This window comes from Nerophis ophidion, linkage group LG29 (assembly GCF_033978795.1).
Source record: "Nerophis ophidion isolate RoL-2023_Sa linkage group LG29, RoL_Noph_v1.0, whole genome shotgun sequence".
Taxonomy (NCBI): domain Eukaryota; kingdom Metazoa; phylum Chordata; class Actinopteri; order Syngnathiformes; family Syngnathidae; genus Nerophis; species Nerophis ophidion.
The window spans coordinates 9,259,623-9,282,434 of record NC_084639.1 but is presented as its reverse complement, the minus strand read 5'-3'; the positions used below and the strand labels follow the sequence as shown (position 1 = coordinate 9,282,434).

General features: G+C 41.0%; 1 long non-coding RNA gene across 1 annotated transcript in view; it reads left to right on the top strand.

Moving 5' to 3' along the window:
- Positions 1-311: 311 nt before the first annotated feature.
- LOC133545940 (uncharacterized) overlaps positions 312-22,812 on the top strand; it is a 29,230-nt gene continuing 6,729 nt past the window's right edge. The window contains exons 1-2 of the long non-coding RNA XR_009804942.1: positions 312-452; positions 524-611. This is a non-coding gene — a long non-coding RNA (uncharacterized LOC133545940). The remainder of the gene's footprint in view (positions 453-523; positions 612-22,812) is intronic.

The following is a 22,812-nucleotide window of genomic DNA, read 5'->3' as shown; positions in this document are numbered from 1 at the left end:
TCACGACCCTCTCCTAAGGCCACGCTGCCATTCCACCCTGCAGCTAACACATACTCCACTCGCTCCTTTTCGATGTCGCCAGAGTTAGTCTTCCACTTTATCGGCCGCACTTTCCTGCCACCTCAACCCTGCCCGTCTTCAACCCGATTAGCCGTCTAATTAGCCGGAATAAACGACAGCGCCGGCGAAAGCAAGTCTGTAATTTTTAATTGGTGGTTATTTCCCGTTTAGCCATGGACCGACGAGATGCATTTTAATGAACGGGACGTCGCCGTCCGACGTTTTCAACTTCTGCTGTCTGGTTGCAGGCGTCCTCCGCACGGCTGCCTTTATTACCCCAGTGCTAAAGGAGCACTTTTGGTGAAGAATTGGCCAAAAGCTTGCACCTACTCGGCCGACTGATCCGGAAAGGACGCCCTTCAGGTTATTTACGAGCGCGAAGCTCGAGCAAGGTAAGGATCCGCAATTATCGAGCGTGTCGCTGTCTCTAGTTTATATCAAAGAGATCGTACTTCACCACCAGGAGAAATACAATCAGCGCCGACGTTGGCCAGCTGTCCCTGTGAGAGAGCGCCTTGGTGGGAGCGGGGACGGCGGGTGCCGGGGTCAGGGTGAGCGTTCGCTGACTTAAAGTTACTAACGATGAAAGTGTGAGCTCCAATCCGCACGGGCGAGCTCGGCGTTTAAAGGCGCCGACTCGTGGAAAAAATGGATTTCTTTCCAACCCGAGTGGACTTCTCTGAGTGTACTCAAACTCAAGCCTTGAGGAGGAAATGTTAGTGCAGGGGTGTCCAAACCTTTTGACTTGGGGGCCGCTTTGGGCTAAAACAATTAATTTAAAACCTCTTCCCACTCCGGTGCATACCAAAGGCAAGCGGTAAATTTAGGCCTGTGCTTATAAATTTGAGTGTGATGTAAGGATACCATCATGAAAAACACATTTAATAAAATAAAACGTTACTATGGTCTTACCTTTACTTATAAATGAAGTCCATGCGCAGCTCCTTCTGATCAAAAGCATCAATAACTTGTTTATAGAAGTCTTCCTTATCTTTCTTCAGTTTTAAAAGTCTCTCTGTCTCGATGGAGATCTTCCTTTATTACCTCCTGCTTCGATTGAAAGTCCAGTTTAGAAAACTGTTTTATTTTATATATGTAATCCTCCATGTTAAATGTGCAAGCGAGAGAAAAAAAATAAACGATCGCTGCTCACGATCGCTGCTCACGATCAAACCTGCAACTTGAGGGTTGCAGGTTCGATTCCCGCTTCCGCCATCCTAGTCACTGCCGTTGTGTCCTTGGGCAAGACACTTTACCCACCTGCTCCCAGTGCCACCCACACTGGTTTAAATGTAACTTAGATATTGGGTTTCACTATGTAAAGCGCTTTGAGTCACTAGAGAAAAGCGCTATATAAATATAATTCACTTCACTTCACTCTTGCTGCTTGTTGTCACTTCTACTGCAGCCGAGTAGTCGCAAGAAGGATCACTAGCGCCCTCTACCACCAGGAGGCGGGAGTCATTTAATGACTCATATTTGACACACGCAGCTACGGTATATTAATAAAACATAACTGCTTACTGTTCTTTTTAGCATATTCAATAGCTTGGACCTTAAATCCTACTGAATAGCTCTTAATCTTCTTCCCTTTATGCGATTTCAAATTATTGAAATCAGCCTCCCCCATTTTGAAAATGATGACAGGTGAAGTGTCACTCGTGACGTGACGAGTTTGACCTGGCGGAAATTCTAGGCATATGCTAATTATTTGGCGAAACGAGTTCGACCCGATTGTAGCTGAGATAGTCACCAGCGCCCTCCGCAACCCCAAAGGAAATAAACGGTAGAAAATGGATGGGATGGATGGAGTTTGACACGGCGGAAATTGTAGACATGCGCTAATAAAAATAATATTTTGCCAAACGAGTTTGACCCGGCGTTAATCCTGAGCCGGCGGTAATGCTAAGCATGCGCTAATTGTTTTGCGAAACGAGTTTGACCCGGCAGTTATTCTAGTCAGGCGCATACTACATACCTGGCAGCAATTCAAGGAAATACGGTATATATACATTATATTGCCAAAAGTATTTGGCCACCCATCCAAATGATCAGAATCAGGTGTCCTTATCACTTGGCCCGGCCACAGGTGTATAAAATCAAGCACTTAGGCATGGAAACTGTTTCTACAAACATTTGTGAAAGAATGGGCCGCTCTCAGTGATTTCCAGCGTGGAACTGTCATAGGATGCCACCTGTGCTACAAATCCAGTCGTGAAATTCCCTTGCTCCTAAATATTCCAAAGTCAACTTTATTTAAAGAAAAGTGAAGATTTTGGGAACAACAGCAACTCAGCCACCAAGTGGTAGGCCATGTAAACTGACAGAGAGGGGTCAGTGGATGCTGAGTCAGTTGTTACAGAGCTCCAAACTTTGTGTGACCTTCCAATTAGCCCACGTACAGTACGCAGAGAACTTCATGGAATGGGTTTCATGGCCGATCAGCTGTATCTAAGCCATAAATCACCAAGTCCAATGCAAAGCGCGGGATGCAATGGTGTGAAGCACATCACCACTGGACTCTAGAGCAGTGGAGAGGTGTTCTTTGGTGGATGGGTTTGGATGTTGCCAGGAGAACGGTACCTTCCGGACTGCATTGTGCCGAGTGTGAAATTTGGTGGAGGTAGAATTATGTTGTTGGGCTTGGTCCCTTAGTTCCAGTGAAAGAAACTTTGAATGCTCCAGGATACCAAAACATTTTGGACAATTCCATGCTCCCAACCTTGTGGGAACAGTTTGGAGCGGGCCCCTTCCTCTTCCCATATGACTGTGCACCAGTGCACAAAGCAAGGTCCATAAAGACATGGATGACAGAGTCTGGGGTGGATGAACTTGACTGGCCTGCACAGAGTCCTGACCTGAACCCGATAGAACACCTTTGGGATGAATTAGAACGGGGGCCTTCTCCACCATCATTAGTGTGTGACCTCACCACCTTTTGGAAGAATGGTGGAAAATTCCTATAAACATACTCTGCAACCTTGTGGACAGCCTTCCCAGAAGAGTTGAAGCTGTAATAGCTGCAAAAGTTGGACCCAGATCATATAGAACCCTATGGGTTAGGAATGGGATGGCACTTCAAGTTCATATGTGAGTCAAGGCAGGTGGCCAAATACTTTTGGCAATATAGCGTATATACGCGCGCGCGCGTGTGTGTGTGTGTGTGTGTGTGTGTGTATGTGTGTGTGTGTGTGTGTGTGTGTGTGTGTGTTTTTTATTTTATTTTTACCCTTTTTGAGACATCAACAAAGAAACATACTGTCCATATGAGGAGGTGTGAACAAGTTAAGACATGAATCATGGTCCCAAAACGGACAACCATCGCATCTAATAGAGAATGTCTCATTCGCACCCCTGGTGGGGAAATCTATCAAAATTAGGGTGGTCCCAAAAAGGAGGGATTTTTCAAATTTAAATGTGAAACGTGGATGGAGAGGGGGTGTGACGTTCATATGTTGTCAATATTCAGGGTTTTATCCTTCATAGTTAATGTTATATCTGGCTGTGTTTGTTGCATTTTTTTTTGCGATTCGCTTGATTGTAAGAAAAGTCGATCGAGAGGGGGTGTTATGTTCATATGTTGTCAATATTCAGTTTTTTATCCCTCAGAGTTAATGTTATATTTCACAGTGTTTGTTGCATTTTTTTTTTGCGTTTCGCCTGATTGTAAAATATGTCGATGGAGAGGGGTGTGTTCTTCATATGTTGTCAATATTCAGTCTTTTGTCCTACATAGTTGATATTATACTTCGCTGTGTTTGTTGCATTTTTTTTTGCGTTTCGCTTCATTATGAAAAATGTCGATTGAGAGAGGGTGTGTCCTCAATAGTGTTCTCTGTCCCTAAGGGACAGAGGACGCTATTGAATTTCTAGTGTTTTATTATTATTATTATTCTTTATTCTTATTTATCATACTGCCGCCTTTTTGAGTTGTAATTTGACCCCCTTAACATGCTTCAAAACTCATCAACTTGGACACACACATCAGGACTGGCGAAAAATTGCGATCTAATCAAAAAAACAAACCCCAAAACTCAAAATTACGCTCTAGCTCCCCCTAGTAAGACAAAACTGCCTCTAACTCCCAGTAGGAATGTCGTAGACACATGAAACAAAAACCTCTATATAGGTCTCACTTAGACCTATATTTCAAACACTGACAACAGCCAGCAGAAATCAACAGAAAGTTTGCAATTCCCTCTTCAAAATTAAATTTGTGTAAAAACAGTCACCTTTTTTCAAACATTATCTCCTCTGAGCGCTTTTGTCGTGTCGGCTTCAAATGAGCACAGGAGAGAGATTGAACCCTTCTGATTAAAAGTTGATGAGAGAGTTTTAGTTAATATTATACTTCGCTGTGTTTGTTGCATATTTTTTGCGTTTCCCTTGATTGTAAAAAATGTCATGTGTCAGGACTTTGACCTAGATTTGTTTTGCTTCTTCGATGCAGAGGGAATTTGGAACGAGCCAGGCGTGATTAAATTTATTTATACACTATGATACAAAAAGGCAAATCAAAGGGTGCGCTCGGTGGCGGATAATAATCTATACTAAACTTCAAACAAAACAGCACATTGGCATGACTATCTACATATAAAAGATACTATCAATGATACACAACAACCCAAAAAGTTGCACAGAGGCATAAATACAAACAAAAACTTACTTGGCTTGGATAAAACCGAATAGCATGGCATGAAGGACAAGCAAGTATGCATAAGCAAGCAGCAAGCAGTAAGCACAAAGTTCCCAGGCCGAGGAACAGAAAACAAATGACTTAAATAGTGACTATGATAATGAGAATCTGGTGTGGGGCTGAGGGCAGGGGCCTGACTTGGAGACCAGGTGGAAGCTAATGCGTAACTATGGAAACAAACAAAACCAGGGAAGTGCAAAACGGGAAACAAGAGTCCAAAAACAAAACATAAACATGATCAAACATAAAACTGATTTACAGGCGTGACATCATGTTTGTATGTTGTCAATATTCGTTATTTTATCCTACATAGTTGATATTATGTTTTGCTGTGTTGGTTGCATATTTTTTTGTGTTTCCCTGGATTGTAAATAATGTGGATGGAGAGGCGGTGTGACATTCATATGTTGTAAATATTCAGTGTTTTATTGTTCATAGTTAATATTGTAAATCCCATATTCTTTATTTTCATGTACATTCTGAGTCTCTTTGAGTAAAAAAATTTAAAATTCCATTGCGTTTAAGGCGGTCTGTCGTAACGTTTTTAGCATTCAATCAGAAATTATTATCAATCAATCAATCAATCAATGTTTACTTATATAGCCCTAAATCACTAGTGTCTCAAAGGGCTGCACAAACCACCACGACATTCTCGGTAGGCCCACATAAGGGCAAGGAAAACTCACACCCAGTGGGACATCGGTGACAATAATGACCCAGTGGGACGTCGGTGACAATGATGACTATGAGAACATGATACTGTGATACTGATGATACTGATGACTATGAGAACATATGAGAACATGATACTGTGAAAGATCAATCCATAATGGATCCAACACAGTCGCGAGAGTCCAGTCCATAATGGATCCAACACAGCAGCGAGAGACCCGTTCACAGCGGAGCCAGTAGGAAACCATCCCAAGCGGAGGCTGATCAGCAGCGCAGAGATGTCCCCAGCCGATACAAAGGCGAGCAGTACATGGGTTTTGTATTAGTGTTCCTAAAAATAGATATACCGGCCCCCAGATATATATTTTTTCTCAAAATTTGGCCCCCGCCGAGGCAAAATAATTGCCCAGGCCTGACATAAATAAATGCCTCTGCATTTAAGACCTCTGACCTAAAGAATAAACTAGAAGTATACTGGATTCTGTCTGCGGGGCTTGTTTGGCGGCCTTCATGCTCCCAGAAGCTTGTTCTTGAGAATTACATGAGTCGTACCCGGTTTGACTTAATGAGTCGATAAGCCCCTTTTTTTGTGCCGTTCTGCTTATCCGCGATTGCAGCTGCTCGGTAACGTCGAGCCGGATAGCCCGGAGATATCCCGCCTCGTTTGAAACTGCTTCTCAGCGCGGCGCCCCCAGGAGGTCGGAGATTAGAACAACCTCTGCTTTGTCTGCGTCTCAGAAATGCAAGGTGTTGTTGTTTCTTTCTTCTTTGTTCTCGGCCGCACGTAGGGACGCGTCGATGCTATCATTTGTGGCCTGCCTTTTTGTTTGCCACGGGACAACGGGTAAGAATAACGCCAGTTATCCTTTTGTTGCGCCAACAAATACTGGCCAACATGTAATGGGTTTTTGCACTTTGCTGCAAATGCTTTTTTTTTTCCTCAGGATGACTCAATATGGTTGAAAGGAGTAAATAAAAAATAGAAAAAAAACAGCAGTTTTAGCCCATAAAAACACAAGTGGATAAAGTTTCCACTGTTATGCAGCTTTAAAGGCCTACTGAAACCCACTACTACCGACCATGCAGTCTGATAGTTCATATATCAATGATGAAATATTAACATTGCAACACATGCCAATACGGCCGCTTTAGTTTACTAAATTGCAATTTTAAATTTCGCGCAAAGTATCCTGTTGAAAACGTCGGTATGATGACGGATTGTAGAGGACATTTCGTTCCATCACCTATCACAGCTATAAGTGGTCTGTTTTCATCGCATAATTCCACAGTATTATGGACATCTGTGTTGCTGAATCTTTTGTATTTTGTTTCATGAATAATGGAGACGTCAAAGAAGAAAGCTGTAGGTGGGAAGCGGTGTATTGCGGCTGCCTTTAGCAACGCAAACACAGCCGGTGTTTCATTGTTTACATTCCCGAAAGATGACAGTCAAGCTTTACAATGGAAGAGAGATGTCAAGCGAACACGGTTGGATTGGACCACACACACAAAGTACAGTGTATTATGCAGCGATCATTTCGAAAGATGGTGTTTCGAAGAGGGTCCCTTGCGAAGGGCAGAGATGGGCATCGCCACCGCCCGTCGACTGGTGCTGAAGAAAGGTGCGGGGCCGACATTCAGGTTGTACAGGGCCGAACATATAATCTAACTAAAACACTAGTAACACAATAAGCAGATACTGGATATTCCAGAATTATCCTAGTAAATTTGTCTAATACCTTCTGAATCGCTCCCACTGTATAGTCTTTTTTTTCTTTTTCTAGTCCTTCACTCTCACTTTCATCACCCACAAATCTTTCATCCTCGCTCCAATCAATGAGTAGATCGTTGCCTTCTCAGTCCGAATCGCTCTTGCTGCTGGTGGCCATGATTGTAAACAATGTTCAGATGTGAGGAGCTCCACAACCCGTGACGTCACGCGCACATCGTCTGCTACATCCAGTACAGGCAAGGCTTTTTTATCAGCACCAAAAGTTGCAAACTTTATCGTCGATGTTCTCTACTAAATCCTCTACTAAATCTGCTTTATTCGCATAATTCCACAGTATTCTGGACATCTGTGTTGCTGAATCTTTTGCAATTTGTTCAATTAATAATGGAGACGTCAAAGAAGAAAGATGTAGATGATAAGCAGTGTATTGCAGCTGCGTTTAGTCACACAAACACAGCCGGTGTTTCCTTGTTTACATTCCCGAAGGTGAAGCTTTACTATGGAACAGAGCGGTCAAGCGAACATGGTTCCTGACCACATGTCAACCGGCAGGTTTCGGTGAGAAAATTGTGGTAGTAAGTCGGCCCTTACCGTAGACATGAGCGGAGCTTGCGTCCTCCTGCACCTGCGGACTCTCTACCCTCCTCCCTCCGGAGACACTGGCGACTTTCAGGTACCATATAATCTCACTAAAACACTAGTAACAGAATAAGCAGATGAGGGATTTTCCAGAATTATCTTAGTAAATTTGTCTAATAACATCTGAATCGGTCACACTGCCCTCGCCTTTTCTTTTTTTTTCTAGTCCTTCACTCTCACTATCCTCATCCACGAATCTTTCATCCTCGCTCAAATTAATGGGGAAATTGTCGCTTTCTCGGTCCGAATCGCTCTCGCTGCTGGTGGCCATGATTGTAAACAATGTTCGGATGTGAGGAGCTCCACAACCCGTGACATCACGCGCATATCGTCTGCTATTTCCAGTCCAGGCAAGGCTTTTTTATCAGCACCAAAAGTTGCAAACTTTATCGTCCATGTTTTCTACTAAATCCTTTCAGCAGAAATATGGCAATATCGCGAAATTATCAAGTATGACACAGAAAATGGACCGGCTGTCCCCGTTTAAATAAGAAAATCTCATTTCAGTAGGCCTTTAAGTGCAGTACTCATTCATACCCTGTAGATGGGGCTGGGGTAAAATATCGGTGAACATGCATTAAAAGAATAGTCTTGTCACTTCTGCCTAGCAACAAGCCTGCTAGGCGCCAGCGCTCCCCGTGACCCCGAAAGGGAATAAGCGGTAGAAAATGGATGGATGGATGGAACAAGCCTGCTATACTAGCCAGCTACAAAATTTAGGGGAACTTCATTTTTTGGGGATATTTTGCCTATCGTTCACAATCATTATGAGTGACACAAAGTTAAAAGTTTTTGTTTTTTAATTCCAACATGTAAAAATCGGCTCGTTCTTGATGGCTAGCAATGCAGCTGGTAGGAACAATCAATTCAAACTCTAAATCACTTTAAAAATGCATTCAAAAACCGTCAACAATACTCAATTTACGTTCCCTAACCTGTATAATAACCAAGCTGTCGCAAAATTGTTATTGTAAGAGAAAACACTTCTGGCGTGGTAAGACATCGGCATGCTTCGATATTAGCCGTAAAAGCTAACTACTGAAAGAGATAAGATAGTTTATAATGCACAACACAATGCGACAAAACACCAATCTATAATGACTGAAAAACATGATCATATTACAGTAAAGTATTATTTCATGTTTTGTTTAAACACCTAGCCAGACAGTGTATGTACTGTAGTTGTAATAACACACATGACGTGCTGCGTGTAACATGATCAATATTAAAGTGTGACTTACTCGATGGACAGTTGTCTGTTTTCTCCAGCTGGCCGGGGACGTTTTTCCTGGTTTATTTGGCTAAGCACTCCATTTATGTCAAAATAGCTTGGCTCCAAATCCCACATTTACAGCGCCAAAGTCACTTTCGCCTCACTCTCTCGGCTTCCGCCTGCTCCAACGTCTCACCCTTCCCTTCCTGTTCGCTTAGCTCATCTGCCGTATATTCAGCTTCAAAAAGATACGGTTGTGAATCCTCAATTGTCCAAAAATAGTTGTCTTAGTTGTCTGTCATCGATTCTGCAGTGACAAAAAAATACACTTGCCTTTTTGTCCGGAAGAAGGACACGCATTTGTTGCAGTTACAGGTGCGCTGCTATGGAAGTCAATGATTCAAATGACCAAAATAGGGTAAATATTGTACATATTAAATATTGTTATGAAGGTGTCTGTTAGTACTTTATATATATACTTGCAGTGTGTATATCGTACATATTGCATATTGTTATGAAGGTGTGTCTTACTACTTTATAATCATACTTGCAGTATGTATACAAAGCATATTACATAGTGTTATGAAGGTGTCTGTTACTACATTATATATGTCCTTGCAGTGTGTATATTGTACAGATTACATATTGTTTTGAAAGTGTCTGTTACTACATTATATATATTTCAGTTTGTATATTGTACATACTACATGTTGTTTTGAAGGTGTCTGTTACTACATTATATATATACTTGCAGTGTGTATATTGTACATACTACATGTTGTTTTGAAGGTGTCTGTTACTACATTATATATATACTTGCAGTGTGTATATTGTACAGATTACATATTGTTTTGAAAGTGTCTGTTACTACATTATATATATTTCAGTTTGTATATTGTACATACTACATGTTGTTTTGAAGGTGTCTGTTACTACATTATATATATACTTGCAGTGTGTATATTGTACAGATTACATATTGTTTTGAAAGTGTCTGTTACTACATTATATATATTTCAGTTTGTATATTGTACATACTACATGTTGTTTTGAAGGTGTCTGTTACTACATTATATATATACTTGCAGTGTGTATATTGTACAGATACATATTGTTTTGAAAGTGTCTGTTACTACATTATATATATTTCAGTTTGTATATTGTACGTACTACATGTTGTTTTGAAGGTGTCTGTTACTACATTATATATATACTTGCAGTGTGTATATTGTACATACTACATGTTGTTTTGAAGGTGTCTGTTACTACATTATATATATACTTGCAGTGTGTATATTGTACATACTACATGTTGTTTTGAAGGTGTCTGTTACTACATTATATATATACTTGCAGAGTGTATGTTGTACATATTACATATTGTTATGAAGGTGTCTGTTACTACATTATATATATACTTGCAGAGTGTATGTTGTACATATTACATATTGTTATGAAGGTGTCTGTTACTACATTATATACAGTATATACTTTCAGCGTGTATATAAAACGCTGATAGAGGGTCACATCTGCTGCATCTTGAAAGCGTTGTTGATCATCTTTAAAATCCTAAAAAATAAAAAGACGTGCTCTTGTCCCAAAAAATGAGTGTGAACAAATAAGTGCAGTTCCCCTTTAAAAGAGTGCACAGTGAAGCGGGTGAAATCCAAATCGTCCAATAAAACGCAGTTTCCATGTCATGTTAGTGCATCACAGAGACTGCACTGGGATCTTTAATACAATAATAATATATTTAATACGTCTGAGAAACTGGGATTCAGTAGGTGTGGCTGTTTTGATTAGGAACTGAGAGTTAGCACTCGTTGTCTTCCCTGGGAGAAAACAGGTCGGCGTCACAACGTATGTTGTTTCCACATAAAATGACATCATCTTTAATACTGCACAGGAACCTGGACACTTAAAAAAAAGCAAAGCCAGTGAAGTTGGCAAGTTGTGTAAATGGTAAATAAAAACTGAATACAATGATTTGCAAATCCTTTTCAACTTATATTCAATTGAATCGACTGCGAAGACAAGATATTTAACGTTCAAACTGGAAAACTTTGTTATTTTTTGTAAATATTACCTCATTTGGGATTTGATGTCTGCAACATTTTTCAAAAAAGCTGGCACAAGTGGCAAAAAAGACTGAGAAAGTTGAAGGGATGCTCATCAAACACTTATTCTGGAAGATCCCACGGGTGAACAGGCTAATTGGGAACAGGTGGGTGCCATGATTGGGTATAAAAGCAGCTTCCATGAAATGCTCAGTCATTCACAAACAAGGATGGAGCGGGGGTCACCACTTTGTTAAACGAATAGGTGAACTAATTGTCGAACAGTTTAAGAACAATTCTCAACAAGCTTTTGTAAGAAATTTAGGGATTTCACCATCTACAGTGCATAATATCATCAAAAGGTTCAGAGTATCTGCAGAAATCACTGCATGTAAGCGATGATATTACAGATGTTCGATCCCTCAGGCGGTACTGTATCAAAAAGCGACATCAGTGTGTAAACGATATCCCCACATGGGCTCAGGAACACTTCATGAAACCACTGTCAGTAACTAAAGTTGGTCGTGAGATCTGAAAGTGCAAGTTAAAACTCTACTATGTAAAGCAAAAGCCATTTATCAACAACACCCAGAAACCTCGCCAGCTTCACTGGGTGCGAGCTCATTTAAATGGACTGATGCAAAGAAAAGTGTTCTGTGGTCTGACAAGTCCACATCTCCAATTGTTTTTGGAAACTGTGCACGTTGTGTCCTCCGGAACAAAGAGGAAAAGAACCAGCCGGATTTTTCCAGGCGCAAATTTCAAAAGCCAGCATCTGTGATGGTATGGGGTTGTATTAGTACCCAAGGCATGGGGAACTTACACATCTGTGAAGGTACCATTAATGCTGAAAGGTACATACAGGTTTTGGAGCAACATATGTTGCAATACAAGCAATGTTAACATGGACGCCCCTGCTTATTTTAGCAAGACAATGCCAAACCACGTGTTACAACACCGTAGTGTCATAGTAAAAGAGTGCAGGTACTAGACTGGCCTGCCTGGAGTCCAGAACTGTCCCTCATTAAAAATGTGTGGCGCATTATGAAGCCTAAAATGCCACAAAGGAGACCCCGGACTGTTGAACAACTTAAGTTGTACATCAAGCAAGAATGGGAAAGAATTCCACCTGAAAAGCTTCAAAAATTGGTCTCCTCAGTTCCCAAATGTTTACTGAGTGTTATTAAAAGAAAAGGCCATGTAACACAGTGGTAAAAATGCCCCTTTGCCAACTTTTTTGCAATGTATTGCTGCCATTAAATTCAAAGTTAATGATTATTTTCAAAAACAAAATGTGTTTCTCAGTTCGAACGTTAGGTATCTTTGCAGCCTATTCAATTGAATATAAATTGAAAAGTGATCTTGTACTTTCGGTCATAACCCAAAGCTTAAGACTATAGGTGAGGATGGGACTGTAGATCGACCGGTAAATTGAGAACTTTGCCTTCCGGCTCAGCTCCCTCTTCACCACAACGGATGGATACAGCGTCCGCATTACTGAAGACGCCGCAGCGATCTCACGATCCACTCTTCCCTCACTTGTGAAAAAGACTCCAAGGTACTTGAAATCCTCCATTTGGGGAAAGATTTCCTCCCCAACCCGGAGATGGCACTCCACCCTTTCCCGGGCGAGAACCATGGACTCGGACTTGGAGGTGCTGATTCTCATCCCGGTCGCTTCACACTCGGCTGCGAACCGATCCAGTGAGAACTGAAGATCCTGGCCAGTTGAAGCCATCATGACCACATCCTCTGCAAAAAGCAGAGACCTAATCCTGCAGCCACCAAACCGGAATTTCCAGTATGACTGATCTAATAATATGGTCAGAATTGGTACTCCAGTGACGTAGAATCTACCGAAATTGCCAAAGGTATTCAGAGTGGAATATTCAAAATAGATTTTTGTGATGTTTAGACGGTATTTCCACATACTTTCCAGAGTAGAAATACAATTGGATACGGTTTAATGGATACAATGAAACACAATTAAGTGTGTATAGTCAACTTGTTGTTCCGCTCTCCTGGTTCTTTAAAAACCTCTAAAAGCCTTATTGGCCACATACGTTGACAGCACCTTTTAGCTCTTATTTACAAAATTGTGTACACTACAGAATTAGGGTCTTATGGCCACTTATGTGGACACTTATACTGCCATCTGGTGGTGTCAGAAGAGTATAGCATACAATGGAATTTGAAAAAAAAAAGTGTAAAAATAAGAATTAGCATGTCCCTAAACATGACGTACACGTTTGTGTACTTATGGACTAAGTACACCATATAAAAAGATTGTTCTTAGTTTTTTTTATTCTAATTAGGGTCCAATAAGTCCAAATAGCAAAGAGAAATAAAAAGAGCATGTAAACAAACAGCTCGGGCCTTAAGAGGTTAATTAATTAAGGTTATGGGCACTACATGCGGTCCAAATTTGATCCATTTATATTAGTTATACTCTTTAAACCAGGGGTCACCAACCTTTTTGAAACCAAGGGCTACTTCTTGGGTACTGATTAATGCGAAGGGCTACCAGTTTGATACACACTTAAATAAATTGCCAAAAATAACCAATTTGCTCAATTTACCTTTAACTCTATGTTGTTATTAATAAAACTAGCTTATTGAATTTTTTTGAAAAAATTAAAAAAATAATTTAAGGAACATCATTTGTATTTTTTAGAATTTTAATGACATGTTTTAAATAGGTTAAAATCCAATCTGCACTTTGTTAGAATATATAACAAATTGGACCAAGCTATATTTCTAACAAAGACAAATCATTATTTATTCTAGATTTTCCAGAATAAAAATTTTAAACTAAATACAAAAGACTTTGAAATAAGATTTAAATTTGATTCCACAGATTTTCTAGATTTGCCAGAATATTTTTGGGGGAATTTTAATCATAATAAGTTTGAAGAAATATTTCACAAATATTTTTGGACGAAAAAAACCGAAGCTAAAATGAAGAATTAAATTAAAATGTATTTATTATTCTTTACAATAAAAAAATACATTTACTTGAACATTGATTTAAATTGTAAGGAAAGAAGAGGAAGGATTTTAAAATGTAAAAAGGTAAATGTGTTTAAAAATCCAAAAAATTATTTTTAAGGTTGTATTTTTTCTCTAAAACTGTCTTTCTGAAACTTATAAGAAGCGAAGTAAAAAAATAACTGAATTTATTTAAACAAGTGAAGACCAAGTCTTTAAAATATTCTCTTCGATTTTCAAATTCTATTTGAGTTTTGTCCCTCTTAGAATTGAAAATTTCAAGCAAAGCGAGACCATCTTGCTAGTAAATAAATAAAATTAAAAAAATTGAGGCAGCTCACTGGTAAGTTCTGCTATTTGAGCTATTTTTAGACTACTCATCTGGTCCTTGCGGGCTACTTGGTCACCCCTGCTTTAAACGATAAATCTAAACAACAAAATATAAGCTTCTTTTCGATTTTTCCTTTTCCTCAATTTAAACCCCAGCCTTATTTTAACCCGGCGAGATCTCGTCCCAGCCCGTCCCTCGTTACCATGTTCTAATTTTCACAAAGGTTATCTTTGTGGCATTGAATCTGATTAAACGTTCCCTGTGCATATAAACACTTTTCATTGCTATGCAGAGGGAATGATTCCCCTAAATTAGTCAGGGGAAGCAGACGTTCATATTATGTAAAAGTATGTAAATACGGCCGCAAGATTGATGCGGGATGAGATACGAGCACGCCGACAAAGTTTGATGAAAGTGAATAATTCCGCGTTTTTTTTTTACTTTGTTGCAGGCGGCGCTTCTCATCTCCCGTTTTGAACGGAACATGCTGGGGCGATCAAGACAAAAAATGCAATCTCGTGCAAATCGTGTTTTCTGCTATATTTTACCTTTTTAAAAGTGACAAGTGTTATTTATGGCGTCGGCGCTCCAATGGCAAGATTCACGGCGGAGGTGTTTGCACTCGATAAGAACATTACCTGCAAAGCATGAATCGGGCAGGTGTGATTAGGTAAACAGATGATTAAATGTGCTTTTAGCTCGGTGGTTATGAAAGCGCTGTGGAGACAATAAGAAGCCAGTGATTACCTTAATCTCCGGCGTGTTTTATCACACGCTCGCACCTTGACACAATGTCAATTGTGCAATGTGATGTACGCCACCCACAGATTTGAAAAAAATAAACCAGAACCGAGAACCAGAACCTGCCTTGCTTTCATTTCTGTTTAGAAACAGGCACAGCGTTCTTGGACAATTGTAACATCAATATAGCACACAATTTTAATATTATCATATATATATATATATATATATATATATATATATATATATATATATATATATATATATATATATGTGTGTGTGTGTGTATATGTGTATATATATATACATATATATAAATGTGTATATACGTATATATATATGTGTGTATATGTGGATATATGTATGTGTGTATATGTGTATATATTTATATATAAATGTGTGTATATATGGATGTATGTGTGTGTGTAAATGTGTATATGTGTATAAATGTATATATATGTATGTGTATATGTATATACAAACCCCGTTTCCATATGAGTTGGGAAATTTTGTTAGATGTAAATATAAACGGAATACAAAGATTTGCAAATCCTTATCAACCCATATTCAATTGAATGCACTACAAAGACCAGATATTTGATATTGATATTTATATTCATTTTTGGCAAATACTGATTAACTTAGAACTTCATGGCTGCAACACGTGCCAAAGTAGTTGGGAAAGGGCATGTTCACCACTGTGTTACATCACCTTTTCTTTTAACAACACTCAATAAACGTTTGGGAACTGAGAAAAGTAATTGTTGAAACTTTGAAAGTGGAATTCTTTCCCATTCTTGTTTTATGTAGAGCTTCAGTCGTTCAACAGTCCGGGGTCTCCGCTGTAGTATTTTACGCTTCATAATGTGCCACACATTTTCCATGGGAGACAGGTCTGGACTGCAGGCAGGCCATGAAAGTACCCGCACCTTTTTTTTATGAAGCCACGCTGTTGTAACACTTGCTGAATGTGGCTTGGCTTTGTCTTGATGAAATAAGCAGGGGCGTCCATGAAAAAGAGGTGGCAGCATATGTTGTTCCAAAACCTGTATGTACCTTTCAGCATTAATGGTGCCTTCACAGATGTGTAAGTTACCCATGGCTTGGGCACTAATGCACCCCCATACCATCACAGATGCTGGCTTTTGAACTTTGCATCGATCACAGTCTGGATGGTTCGCTTCCCCTTTGGTCCGGATGAAACAATGTTGAATATTTCCCCCAAAAATTTGAAATGTGGACTCGTCAGACCACAGAACACTTTTCCACTTTGCATCAGTCCATCTTAGATGATCTTGGGCCCAGAGAAGCCGGCGGCGTTGTTGTTGTTGATAAATGGCTTTCGCTTTGCATGGTAGAGCTTTAACTGGCACTTACAGATGTAGTGACCAACTGTATTTAGTGACAGTGATTTTTTCAAGTGTTCCTGATCCCATGTGGTGATATCCTTTAGAGATTGATGTCGGTTTTTGATACAGTGCCGTCTGAGGGTTCGAAGGTCACGGTCATTCAATGTTGGTTTCCAGCCATGCCGCTTACTTGGAGTGATTTCTCCAGATTCTCTGAACCTTTTGATGATATTATGGACCGTAGATGTTGAAATCCCAAAGATTTCTTGCAATTGCACTTTGAGAAACGTTGTTCTTAAACTGCTTTGACTATTTGCTCACGCAGTTGTGGACAAAGGGGTGTACCTCGCCCCATCCTTTCTTGTGAAAGACTGAGCATTTTTTGGGAAGCTGTTTTTCTACCCAATCATGGCACCCACCTGTTCCCAATTATCCTGCACACCTGTGGGATGTTCCAAATAAGTGTTTGATGAGCATTCCTCAACGTTATCAGTATTTATTGCCACCTTTCCCAACTTCTTGGTCACATGTTGCTGGCATCAAATTCTAAAGTTAATGATTATCAAAAAAAAAAAAGGTTATCAGTTTGAACATCAAATATGTTGTCTTTGTAGCATATTCAACTGAATATGGGTTGAAAATGATTTGCAAATCATTGTATTCCGTTTATATTTTCATCCAACACAATTCCCCAACTCATATGGAAATGGGGTTTGTATATATATATATATATATATATATATACACCGTATTTTCCGGACCATAGGGCGCACCAGATTATAGGGCACACTGCCAATGAATGTTCTTATTTTTTTTAAATCTTTTTTTCATATAAAAGGCGCACCGGGATATAGGGCGCATTAAAGGAGTCATATTATTATTTTTTCTAAATGTAAAAGACTTCCTTGTGGTGTACATAACATGTAAAGGTGGTTCTTTGGTCAAAATGTTGCATAGATGATGTTTTGCAGATCATCTTCAAGCTGCTTTCTGACATTTGATTCCGGATGCGCCGTTTTGTGGGCGGTTTATTTACGTGACTCACCTTCGGCACCATCTTCTCCCCGTCATCTTTGTTGTAGCGGTGTAGCGTGCAAGGACGGGAGTGGAGGAAGTGTCAAAAGATGGAGCGAACTGTTTTCATTACATTCAGACTTTACTTCAATCAATACCAGGGCAGCATCTCCTCATCCGGAAACAACAACACCGGAAATGAAATAACTAAAGTTCCTTGATTGAATAATGTTAACTCACTACACCGGTGTGTTTTAGCGCTTTCATGGCGAGTTTACAAAGGCGGACTACAAAGGTGGAGGCGCGCAATTTTTCAGGACTTATGCAGATCCCAAATACAGATTAACAGGTTCCAGTAAGTAAGAAATGTTGGTTTTGCATAATATTGCGAAACAAAATGCCAGATAATTTTTTACCTTACACACACAACATATTAATACTCGTATGTTGAAGCACAGTACAATCCATCAAGCGGTGCGTCTTCAAACCTTACCAAAGTCGTACTGAACCATTTTGATTGATTTTTGAGCGCTGTGTGTAATGTGCTATGTTATCATTGGAACAATTTAAATTTTGGTGTTGTTTACTTGAGTGATATTGCAATCTACACGTATCTCTTGTCTGTGACTGCCGTTATATTGCAGTCTATGGGAGGTAGTCTGCTGAAAAATGACGATGTGTTCAAAGTTGGAGTTGCCACAAAACACATTTTAAGATATTCAACATTCAACTGCCATCTGGTGGCAAAATTGAATACTGCAACCCCTCCAATTTATCACGTTGCATGTGTCAGGTAAACCGCAACAAACAAGGCCAAATGAATCCTCTTCCTACTGTACTAAGTATTGTATTTGTATCTTCGAGGTGGCTTTGTAAATTTCTAGTAATATAAAGCTGGGATTGGGTTGGAGTTGCTCTATTTTTATTTTATTAGATTAATAAAATAGGTTCTAAAACATCCATCCATGCACATTCAGATGGATATAAAATGAATATGCATTACAAGTGCATATTATTCAATAATATTAAAAATGTTATGAGTAGTCGAGGTGGCAATCATTTTAGTCTACAGCCGACATAAAAGCTTTTAAACGCTGTCCTTAAAAAAGCTACACCGTACACAGTGCGGCCAGTCACTTGCAAAAATGTGTCTTGGGTGGATTGCAAACTCCGAATGTTGGCAACTATGACATTTATTACACTGGATCTTTTTATTCAGCGCAGGGGTGGCTAAACTTTGTCCACAGAGGGCCGCTTACTGAAAAGTCAATGTGTGTAATTTATTTTCAAAACCAACTTATAATATAACCTTTTTTCATCCCGATATTTGTCCATGCAACTTTGGTCCAAGGGTAAACATTTTAGAAATAACCCATTAATTTAAAAAAGTGTCAACACTTAAATCTCTTGATTAACTTAAGGCCTATCAATAGACGTGTTCGGGGTCATTGTCCTGTTGGAACACCCAACTGCACCCAAGACCCAACATTCAGACTCTTGATTTTAGGTTGTCCGGAATTATTTAGAGGTAATCATCCTTTTTCATTGTCCCATTTACTATCAGTAAAGCACCAGTTCCATTGGCAGTAAAACAGGCCCAGAGCATAATACTACCACCACCATGCTTGACAGTAGGCATTGTGTTCCGAGGATTTAAGCCCTCACCTTTTCTTTTCCAAACATATTGTGGCCAAACAGTTCAATTTTTGTTTCATCTGACATCACATGGACAAAGATAAGACCTTCTGGATGAAAGTTATGTGGTCAGAAGAAACACAAATTGAGCTGTTTGGCCACAATACCCAGCAAATGAGTAGTTGATAAGCTTCTTTTTCTCTATATTCTTGTTATGGGACATTCATCCTCCGCTGTTGCCATTTTCAATATAAAGAAGTGTGAAGTTCTTACTTATATTAGTCAGTAAACTCGCCATGAAAGCGCTAAAACATACCGGTGTAGTGAGTTTACATTATTCACCCAAGTAACTTTAGTTAATAGAGTTCCTGTTGGATGTTTTTTCACGGGACATATTTCTGGTGTTGGTTCCGGATGAGATGCTGCTGCTCCGTTATTGATTGAAGTCTGAATGTCATTAAAACAGTTAGCGCCGTCTTTTGACACTTCTTCCACTTTTGTCCTTGCACGCTACACCGCTACAACAAAGATGACGGGGAGAAGACGCTGCCGAAGGTGAGCCAGGTAAATAAAGCCGCCCACATCTGGAAGCGACTGTCAGAAAACGGCTTGAAGATGATCTGTTAAACATCATCCATGCAACATTTTGACCAAAGAACCACCATTAAGGAAGTCTTTTATATTTAGAAAAAAATACAAATAATATGACTCCTTTAAAGGCTTTGTGGTCACATGTGTGGACAGCACCTTTTAGCTCTTATTTCCAAAATTGTGTACACTACTGGTCTTATGGCCGCTGATGTGGACAGAAGAGTATAACATACAATGTAGTTTGTAATAGTGTTAGCATGTCACTGAACATGACGTACACGTTTGTGTACTTATGGACTGTACATCATATCAAAAGATGATTCTTAGTTTTTATTCTAATTGGTATCCGATAAGCCCAAATAGCAAAGATAAATTTAAAAAAAAGCATGTAAACAAACAGCTTGGGCCTTAAGAGGTTAAATTAATGCGCCTTATAATCCGGTGCGCCTTATATATGAAAAAAGATCGGAAATAGACCATTCATCGGTAGTGCGCCTTATAATCCGGTGCGCACTATGGTCCGGAAAATACGAACGTATTTTCCCGCGGTCTATTAAAAAAGATAGCTACGGGCTGCAATTGGCCCCCGGGCCAGACTTTGGACACTTCTTGGGAGACAATATTCCAGCATCAATGCTGGATTTGGACTTCCAATACACTATTTGCAGTATTATTGAGGATTATTATAGTTGTGTCCTTGGGCAAGACACTTTACCCACCTGCTCCCAGTGCCACCCACACTGGTTTAAATGTAACTTAGATATTGGGTTTCACTATGTAAAGCGCTTTGAGTCACTAGAGAAAAAGCGCTATATAAATATACTTCACTTCACTTATTATTGTATTAGTGAAGTGAAGTGACTCATAAAGCGCTTTGAGTCACTAGAGAAAAAGCGCTATATAAATATACTTCACTTATTATTGTATTAGTGAAGTGACTCATAAAGCGCTTTGAGTCACTAGAGAAAAAGCGCTATATAAATATACTTCACTTATTATTGTATTAGTGAAGTGAAGTGACTCATATTTATATAGCGCTTTTTCTCTAGTGACTCAAAGCGCTTTACATAGTGAAACCCAATATCTAAGTTACATTTAAACCAGTGTGGGTGGCACTGGGAGCAGGTGGGTAAAGTGTCTTGCCCAAGGACACAACGGCAGTGACTAGGATGGCGGAAGCGGGGATCGAACCTGCAACCCTCAAGTTCCTGGCATGGCCACTCTACCAACTAGAGAAAAAGCGCTTTATAAATATGATTCACTTCACTAATACAATAATAAGTGAAGTGAAGTGAAGTATATTTATATAGCGCTTTTCTCAAGTATCTCAAAGCTCTTTTTACATAGTGAAACCCAATATCTAAGTTACATTTAAACCAGTGTGGGTGGCACTGGGAGCAGGTGGGTAAAGTGTCTTGCCCAAAGACACAACGGCAGTGACTAGGATAGCGGAAGCGGGAATCGAACCTGCAACCCTCAAGTTGCTGGCACGGCCACTCTACCAACCGAGCTATTATAATAATATAATCCATGAAATTGCGCCGGTCGCCCAGGGGCGGGGGTCCCCTCCAAGGTTTCTCATTGTCATCCCATTGGGTTTGAGTTTTTTCTTGCCCTGATGTGGGTTGTCTGGCTTGTGCAGCCCTTTGAGACATTTGTGATTTAGGGATATATAAATTAACTCTGATTGATTGATTGATTGATTGATTGATTGATTGACCAATACACAATAATACAAAAAAATACGTTTTAACTTTCAGATGAAAGCGCTCAGCATGTGTCCTTTTATTGGTAATAAATATATATATATCTACAGGAGATACTATGAACGGTAATGTCTTGACAATGCAAAAAAAAAAAAAGTTTGATTTATCATGATAAATAAGTAAAACGCCGGGGAATGTCAGATGTTCGACACAGCAACTCGATAGACAGGTGTACCTAATGCTGTGGCCTGTGCGTGACGTCACCCGCGCGTCATCTGTAGCCTCCGATGAAGCGGAATATGCCCAAGGCCTCCCCGACGATGACGAATATGTTCCCGCGTTTCGGCGGGTCCTTGAGGGCGCCCAGGCTGGCCTTGAGGTGCGTGAAGACGGCGTCGTCGAACTGCGGGTCCTCCGCCGTCACGGCCTCCGCCAGTTTCTGCGGGGAGCCGAACTCCGCCATGAGGTCCTTCACCACCGGCTTGGTGACCTGGTCCATGTTGGCCACGGTGCGGACGTCCGCTATGTGCCGCGGGCTGAGCTCCTCCAGGGCGCGGTAGAGGAGCCGCTCGATGGCCAGCAGCAGGGCGTCGATGCGCAGCGAGGACTTGCGCTTGCGCTTGAGCTTCTGGTCCAGCTGCATGACCAGCGTGTAGACCAGCAGGCGGCTCAGCTTCTCCTGCAGGCCCGGGATGCTGTCGGACTCCAGCTCGGACGAGACCTCCTCGATGGAGGTGATGCGGTCCGTGGTGGTGTGGGCCTCCAGGGTGGCGCTGCGGGCCTCCAGGCTGGTGGTGCGGCTGGCCGGCGTGGCCGTGACCATGGACGCCTCCGAGGAGCGCTGCAGGTCCAGCTTGGGCACCAGCTGCTCCCGGGCCGACTCGGGGCTCATGGCGGTCTCCACCAGCTGGTTGATGTCCGTGAGGGCGCCGGACACCTCGTCCGCATACGTCTCCTCGTTGGCGGGCTCCATCTCCAGCCAGAGGAAGAGCTGCTGCAGGAAGCGCCAGACCGCGTCCTCCGTCATGGCGTACAGGACCTCCGGGGAGAAGATCTGCCCGTCCCACTGGATCTTCCCGCGGCGGCCCCACAGCACCGTGTCCATCAGCGGCGTCTGCGGGCGCCCGGACGGCTTCTCGTAGACGTCGCTCTGGCACGACATGACGTAATCGTACAGCTGTGACGTCAGCCCCTCCGAGAAGCTGCCGATCTTCTCGTCGATGTAGCGCTTGACTTTCCCGGAGCGGTCGCCGACCTCCACCTGGCTGAACTCGTTGTACAGCTTGTCCACGCGGTCCTGGATGGACTCGAAGTCGAAGACCGGGTGCTGGGACTGCCGCGCGCAGAGCGTGCTGGTGCGGTAGGCGGGCTTGGGCTCCTGCGTTTTG